This window comes from Eubalaena glacialis, chromosome X (assembly GCF_028564815.1).
Source record: "Eubalaena glacialis isolate mEubGla1 chromosome X, mEubGla1.1.hap2.+ XY, whole genome shotgun sequence".
NCBI classification, from domain to species: domain Eukaryota; kingdom Metazoa; phylum Chordata; class Mammalia; order Artiodactyla; family Balaenidae; genus Eubalaena; species Eubalaena glacialis.
Genome location: NC_083736.1, coordinates 134,309,369 through 134,316,380, shown reverse-complemented (window position 1 = coordinate 134,316,380; position 7,012 = coordinate 134,309,369).

Genomic DNA, 7,012 nt, shown 5'->3' with positions numbered 1-7,012 from the left:
CCTCCTAAACCCCCTCAAGAGTCCCTGAGAGCCCATTCAATTGTTCTTTCATACCATTCATATTAGTTTTCTGTGGCTGCCATAACAAATCACCACAAACCAGGTGGCTTGAAAACAACAGAAATTGATTCTTTCACAGTTTGGGAAGCTGGAAGTCAGAAATCAGTGTGTCAACAGGGTTGGTTCCTTCTGGAGGCGATGAGGGAGAGTCTGGTCCAGGCCTCTCTTCCAGCTTCTGGTGCTGCCAGCAGCCTTTGGTGTTCCTTGGCTTCTAGATACATCACTGTATGTCTGTCTCCGTCTTCACGGGGCCTTCTTCTCTCTGTGTGCCTGTGTCCAACTTTCCCTCTTCTTAGAAGGACACCAGTCATACTGGCTTAGGGCCCATTCTAATGACCTTATCTTGACTTGATTACATCTGCAAAGACCTTACTTCCCATGCTTAGGTTGTGGAGGTTAGGACTTCAGAACACATCTTTTGGGGGGAACACAGTTCAACCCATGACACCATTCAAGTCTCTGAGTTGTTGACAACGGTAGTCCTATCGCAGATTCTAGCCCACATCTCTGTACGGGTGAAACATCCGTGAAGCCTGTCTTTGGAGCGATGGCCATCTGTTGCTTGTGTCTCTTAAGCGTCTGTCTGGTCTGTCTGCGTCCACTGCCCTGGCTTAGCCTCATCGTCTTTCCCCTGGAACCCTGCCACACTCCTCCCAGGGAACCTCTCCTGCCTCCGGTCTCTGCTTCCCGCTTTGTCATCTACACTGCAGTCAGAGCAATCTTTCCCAAACACTGATCTGACCACCTTCCCGGCTCAAAAATCTGGGTGGCTCCACACTCCCTCTGGGGAAAGTTCCAAAGCGCGGCCCCTCCCTGGCCTGCCTTCGGGCCTCTGGACCCCCTGCTGGTCCCGAATTTGCCACCTGAGAGCCTAAGCAAAGGCCAACCTGCTTGGGGGATGCCTTCTGCCCGGCATGACCCGCTACTCATTGCACGTGGCCTCTGAGCCGTACGTCCCCCTCCTTTCCCTGAATGTGAATACTTGGTTTGGACCTTTCTAGCATCCATCCATCTAACCCCTGAGCGCTTACTCTGAGCTGGGCATTGGGCTAGTGGGAGAGGTTGACCTATGACACACGTCAGATGGTGCTGGAAACCAAAATTGAAGGCCGTGAGGGTGACAAAGCCCGGCCCGATGGTAAGCTCCTGCATGGCAGAAAGCATCCCTCCCCAGCATCTCATATTCAGTGCTCAGGAAATGCTGTGGAATGAATTCTGACAAAGGAGATGACAGAGAACTTTCCAGAAGAAGTGACATATGAGTGAGACCCTAACGAGTGAATGGGATTCTGATGGGGAAAGAGACAGTGGAAGATCCAGACATGGAGCCAAGACAGTCCCTGCCCTAAAGGAACTAACCTTCTAGAAATAATTCCACTACAAGGCTGCAAATAACCAATGCCTTCCAAAGAAAGAAATATGCTATTGGGGTCCACAGAGGAGGCTGCTTTCTATCGTTTGCTTTGTACTTATGGCCACTGATACATTTATTTATTGGCCTGTCTCTTCCACTAGCCTGGAAGCTCCCTGATGGCAGCATATATGTGTCGCACACTCCAACTGTGTCAAGGCAGTAGGAAATGGCTGCTGAACATCCATTATTGAGTCCACATCAAAAATGCCCCAGTGTATTTGCAGCAACATGGATGCAACTAGAGACCATCATACTAAGAAGTGAAGTAAGCCAGGCAGAGAAAGACAAATACCATATGATGTCACTTATATGTGGAATCTAAAATAGGACACAAATGAACTTATCTATGAAACAGAAACAGACTCACAGACACAGAGAACAGACTTGTGGTCGCCAAGGGGGAGGGGGGGTGGGGAGGGATGGATTGGGAGTTTGGGATGAGCAGATACAAACTAGTATATATAGGATGGATAAACAACAAGGCCCTACTGTATAGCACAGGGAACTATATATTCAGTATCCTGGGATAAACCATAATGGAAAAGACTATGAAAAAGAATGTACATATATGTCTAACTGAATCACTTTGCTGTACAGCAGAAATCAACACAACATTGTAAATCAACTATACGTCAATAAAATGAATGCCGCAGTGTAACTATCACTGACTGTCTTGCTACTAAAGAGGCCGATGCTGCCCGTTCTCTTCAGCTCCACGGATAGAGGAAGAAAGAAGGAATATCTGCAACCACTGTCGATAAGGGCCTTTGGAAAGCTAATGTTTTCTTGATCCTTCCTCCTCCCCCTCCTCCTTCTCCTCTTTCTTCTGGACTGCCACATAAAAGAGTGACTTTCCTGCCCCTGGAAATGTATGTTCAAGCGTATGCCAGGAAACCACTGAATGGAGGCACTGAATACAGAATTTAGGCATCAGAAGTATGGTTAGGCTAGAAAACTTTATGATCCTGTCTGACTCGGAGATTACATGATCACAGCTCCTAAAATGCTAGAGAATCAGGACTCTGTGACCAATTAGCTAGTGAGGGGGTGTAAAACGACGAGTTGGAAGTAACGCCCCAGTTTCTGGTGAGTGTTCACTATTACTGGAGTGAGGGTGAGGGTGAGCAGGGAGGAAGAGAAGTTGATTCTTTGCACGCAGGGAGCTGAGGATGTAACAGAGCTACCAGGTAAGCAGATGGAACAGACTGTGACAAATCTGGGTCTTGAGCTCACACGACACGCTGGAGATCCAGACGTGAGAGTTACAGGTTTACTTCCTATACCCAACTAACCTTAGGGAGGAGACACACGTGATAGGAAAGAAAACCCCATTTACAAAAACAACAAAGAAAATGGCACCCTTAGGAAGAAACATAACACACATGTACAAAACCTCTCTGAAGGAAATGCTAAAACACTCCGGAAAGACTTGAAAGGAGACCTGAACAAATGGAAAGACACTTTTTGCTTTTGAATAGGGTGACTCAGCATCATAAAGATGTCAGTTCTCACTTACTTAGTTTATAAATATCAAATGCAATCCCAATAAAAATACCAACAAGCTTTTTAACGGTGCTAGACAAGTTGATACTAAATTTCATACGAAAAAAGCAAACATACAAGAATAGCCAGGGAAACATACTATAGGACTCTTCTGGTTCTGACCAAGATGGAGTAGCCCCATTCCTCCCAGGTCCTCCCTCTATAATTAAAAAAAAAACCTCGCACATTGTCCAACAACATGAATATACTTAATAATATTGAACTGTATGCTTGCAAATGGTTAAGATGATAAATTTCACGTTATGTGTATTTTACCACAATTAGAAATGTTTTCAAAAGCAAATTGCAGAGACAAACAAGCATAACCTGGACATAATACAACAAACTAGCATAGGCAGATTCTAGAAGGTAAAAAGAAAAGGCAGTCAATCGAAAGACCTAGAGACTTGAGGAACAGGACAGCAGGGCGTTTCCTGGGTTGCCTCGTTGACTGTCACATATCCTGGACAAATTGCTGCAGAAGCCTCCAACATGGAACCTCCAACAGACACAGGCACACATGTGCACGCGGGCGTGCACACACACACACACACACCCTCTAATAAAAGCCTTTCCCCTCAAAGGACTGTGAAGAAGGTAGCCTACGTGACAGAAAGCTTTCTTGAACATACGCACTCTGCTCTAGCCAACACCAACAGAAAAGCCATCCCCATCCTGTGGTTTCCGCCAGGCAAAGTGGGTTCCACCTCACCCCAGCCCCACCCTCATGTAAGCAGGTTGCGCCACTCTGATTCCTCCACCCAGAGGTGTCAGGGGTCTAAGCACGCTCCCAATCCCTCACCCGGGTAGTGTCAGCCAGGTCCAGAGGGGAGCTGAGCCTCCACATCCACCTGGCAGGCGTAAGGAGGTGTTGTGAGTTGCAGGTCATCAGCACTAGACTTGACCAAGTCCTCCCCTCCCCAGGTATCAGTGAGATCATACGGGAAGCTTAACATCCACCCCCAGCTAGCACTGATGACACTGAACAAGGTCTTGCAAGTCTGGGCTGGACAGGACTCCACTTTCCACCTGACCACTGGTGTGAGTTAAAAAGGACCAGTGAAGAACTGAACCTCCACACCCTCACCTGCAACAACAAGACTGAATGAAGCAGAGTGAGGCAGGCCGACACTGCCCTCTTGTCCCCCCTCCTGGCCTGATGTCAGCTGGACCCAGCAGGGATCTGAGATTCTGCTCTCACCTTGCAGCAAAATGACAATGTGGGTCAGGCCTCCACTTCCCCTCTCCCCAGCAGGACCTAGTGGGGAGCTGAGCTTACACCCCACTCAGAGGCTAGGTGAGGCAAGGCAAGGCAAGTCCACGCTCCACTTTGCCAAGGAAGGTATCGGCACAGCCCAGGGGTAGCTAAACATCTACTCCAGCCATCAGCAATAAGGCTATGTCAGTTCAGCTCTCTACTTTTGCCAGGGTGGTGTTAGTGGGGCCCAGCAAGAAATTAAACATACATACCCAGTAAGCCCTCACATTACACCTCGACAGGGGGACTGCCTGCCTAAAAGTGAGATGGAATACCATCCAAGGTCTCATAATATAGTATGCAAAATGTCTAGGATATGATTTTTTTTTAAAAAAAAACCACTCACCATAACAAGAACCAGAAAAATCACAGTGTGAATGACAAATGATGATCAACAAATGCCAACACCAACATTATTCAAATTTTGGAATTATTCAGCAAGAATTTTAAAGCAATTATCATAAAAATGCTCAACAAGAAATTATAAATACTCGAGTCAAATTAACAAAATAGAAAATCTCAGCAAATAAATAAAAGTTATAAAAAAGAACCAAGTGGAAATTATAGAACTGAAAAATAAAATAAAAAAATAAAGTAACCCACTGAATGGACTTAGAGTAGAGTGGAGATGAGAGAAGATAGAACTGGTGAACTTGAGGACATAACAATAGAATTTGGCCAATCTGAATGACAGAGAGAAAACAAACTAAAAAAGGAGGAGGAGGAGGAGGTAGCCCTCAGGGAAATGGGGCAACAAAAGTTCAAACATTTGCATCATTGGAGGCCCAGAAGAAGAGGAGAAAGATTGAAAAATTAGTCAAAGAAATAATGGCTGAAAATTTTCAAAATTTGGCAAAACCATAAACCCCCAGACTCTAGAATCCAAGATAATCCCAAACAGGAAAAATCCAAAGAAATCCATGCCAAAACACTTCAGAATGAAACTTCTGAAAACTAAAAGACAAAGAAAAAAATCTTGAGAACGACCAGCCAATAATGACACATTATGTATAGAGAGCTATCTCAAGTCAAATGACAGGGGATTTCTTTTCAGGAACCATGGGGTGCAGAAGGAAGTAGCATAACATTTTTCAAGTGCTGAAATCAAAGAACTGTCCACTCCAAATTATGTATTTGGCCAAAAATATCCTTAGAAATGAAAGGGAAATCAAGACGTTTTCAGATGAAGGAAAACTAAGAGATGTTGTTGCTAATAATCCCACCATTAAAAGATGGCGAAAGGAAGTTCTCTAAGCAGAAAGGAAATGATAACAGAAAAAGATTTCAAACTTCATAAAGGAATGAAGAAATTCAGAACAGGTAAAAATAGTGATAATAAATGATTCGCATGAGTTTCTTAAATCACATTTGATGGGTGAAGCAAAAATCATAACACCATCTCATCTGATACTCAATGTATACGAAAGAAATGGTTAACACAATTTTATTTTAAAAGTGGGGAGGTTAAAGGGATTTAGATGGAATTAATATTTCTATACTTAAAGTGATAAAATGTAGACTGTGGACTGTTATTAGAGTAACGACTAAGAAAACTATGCAATGTGATATACTCAAAAACACTAAATAAAAATCAAGATGGAATCCTAAAATACGTCTAAGTAACCCACAGGAATGCAAGAAAAGAGAACAAGAGGAAGCGAACAGAAAACAAATAATAAAATAGCACACTTAAGCTGGAGCATATCAACAATCACCTTACATTTATGTGGTATAAATATACCAATTAAAAGACTGACAGTAGCAAAGTAGATTTTTTTAAAAAAGGACCTTACTATATTCTATCTAGAAGATACTCCAAATACAATAGCACAGGTAGGTTGAAAGTAAAAGGATGGAAAAAAAGATATACTGTGCAAACATTAATGTTTTAAAAAGCAGTAGTGGCTATATTAATATCAGAAAAAGACTTCAGAGCAAAGCAAATTATTGGAAATAGACAGACATTACATAATGATAAAAGAATCAATCCACTAGTAAGATATGATGTACCAAACAAAAGAGTCTCAAAACACATGAAGCAAAAACTGAGAGCTAACAGAACACATAGACAAATTCACATTATAGTTGGGGACTTCAACACCCCACTCTCAGCAACAGATACAACCACTAGTTGGCACCAACAAAGATGAACTCAAGAATATTTCATTTATAAAACACTCCACCCACAACAGGTGATTACACATTTGTTTCAAGAGCCCACAGAACATATGCCAAGATAGACCATACCTTGGGCCCTAAAACACACCTCAACAAATTTAAAAGAATGGAGAAATCACACAGAGTATGTTCTTTTATCACAATGGAATCATACTAGACATCAACAACAGAAAGAAATCCGGAAAATCTCCAAACACTTGAAAATTAAACAACACACTTTTAAGTTATCCATGGGTCAAAGGGGACATCTCAAAGGAAATAAAAAATGGCATTGAACTGAATGAAAATGAAAACACAACTTATAAAAATATGTGGGACACGGCTAAAGCAGTGTTAAGAGGGAAATGTATAGCGCCAAATGCGTATATTAGAAAAAAGGAATGGTCTCAATTTAGTAACTAACCTAAATCAATAATCTAAGCTTACACCTCAAGAACCTTGGAAAAGAAGTGCAAAATAAACCCAAAGCAGCAGAAGGTAAGAAATAAACATAGGATTAAAAAAAAACAACAATGAAACTGAAAACAGAAAAACAATAGAGAAAAATCCATATACAAAAA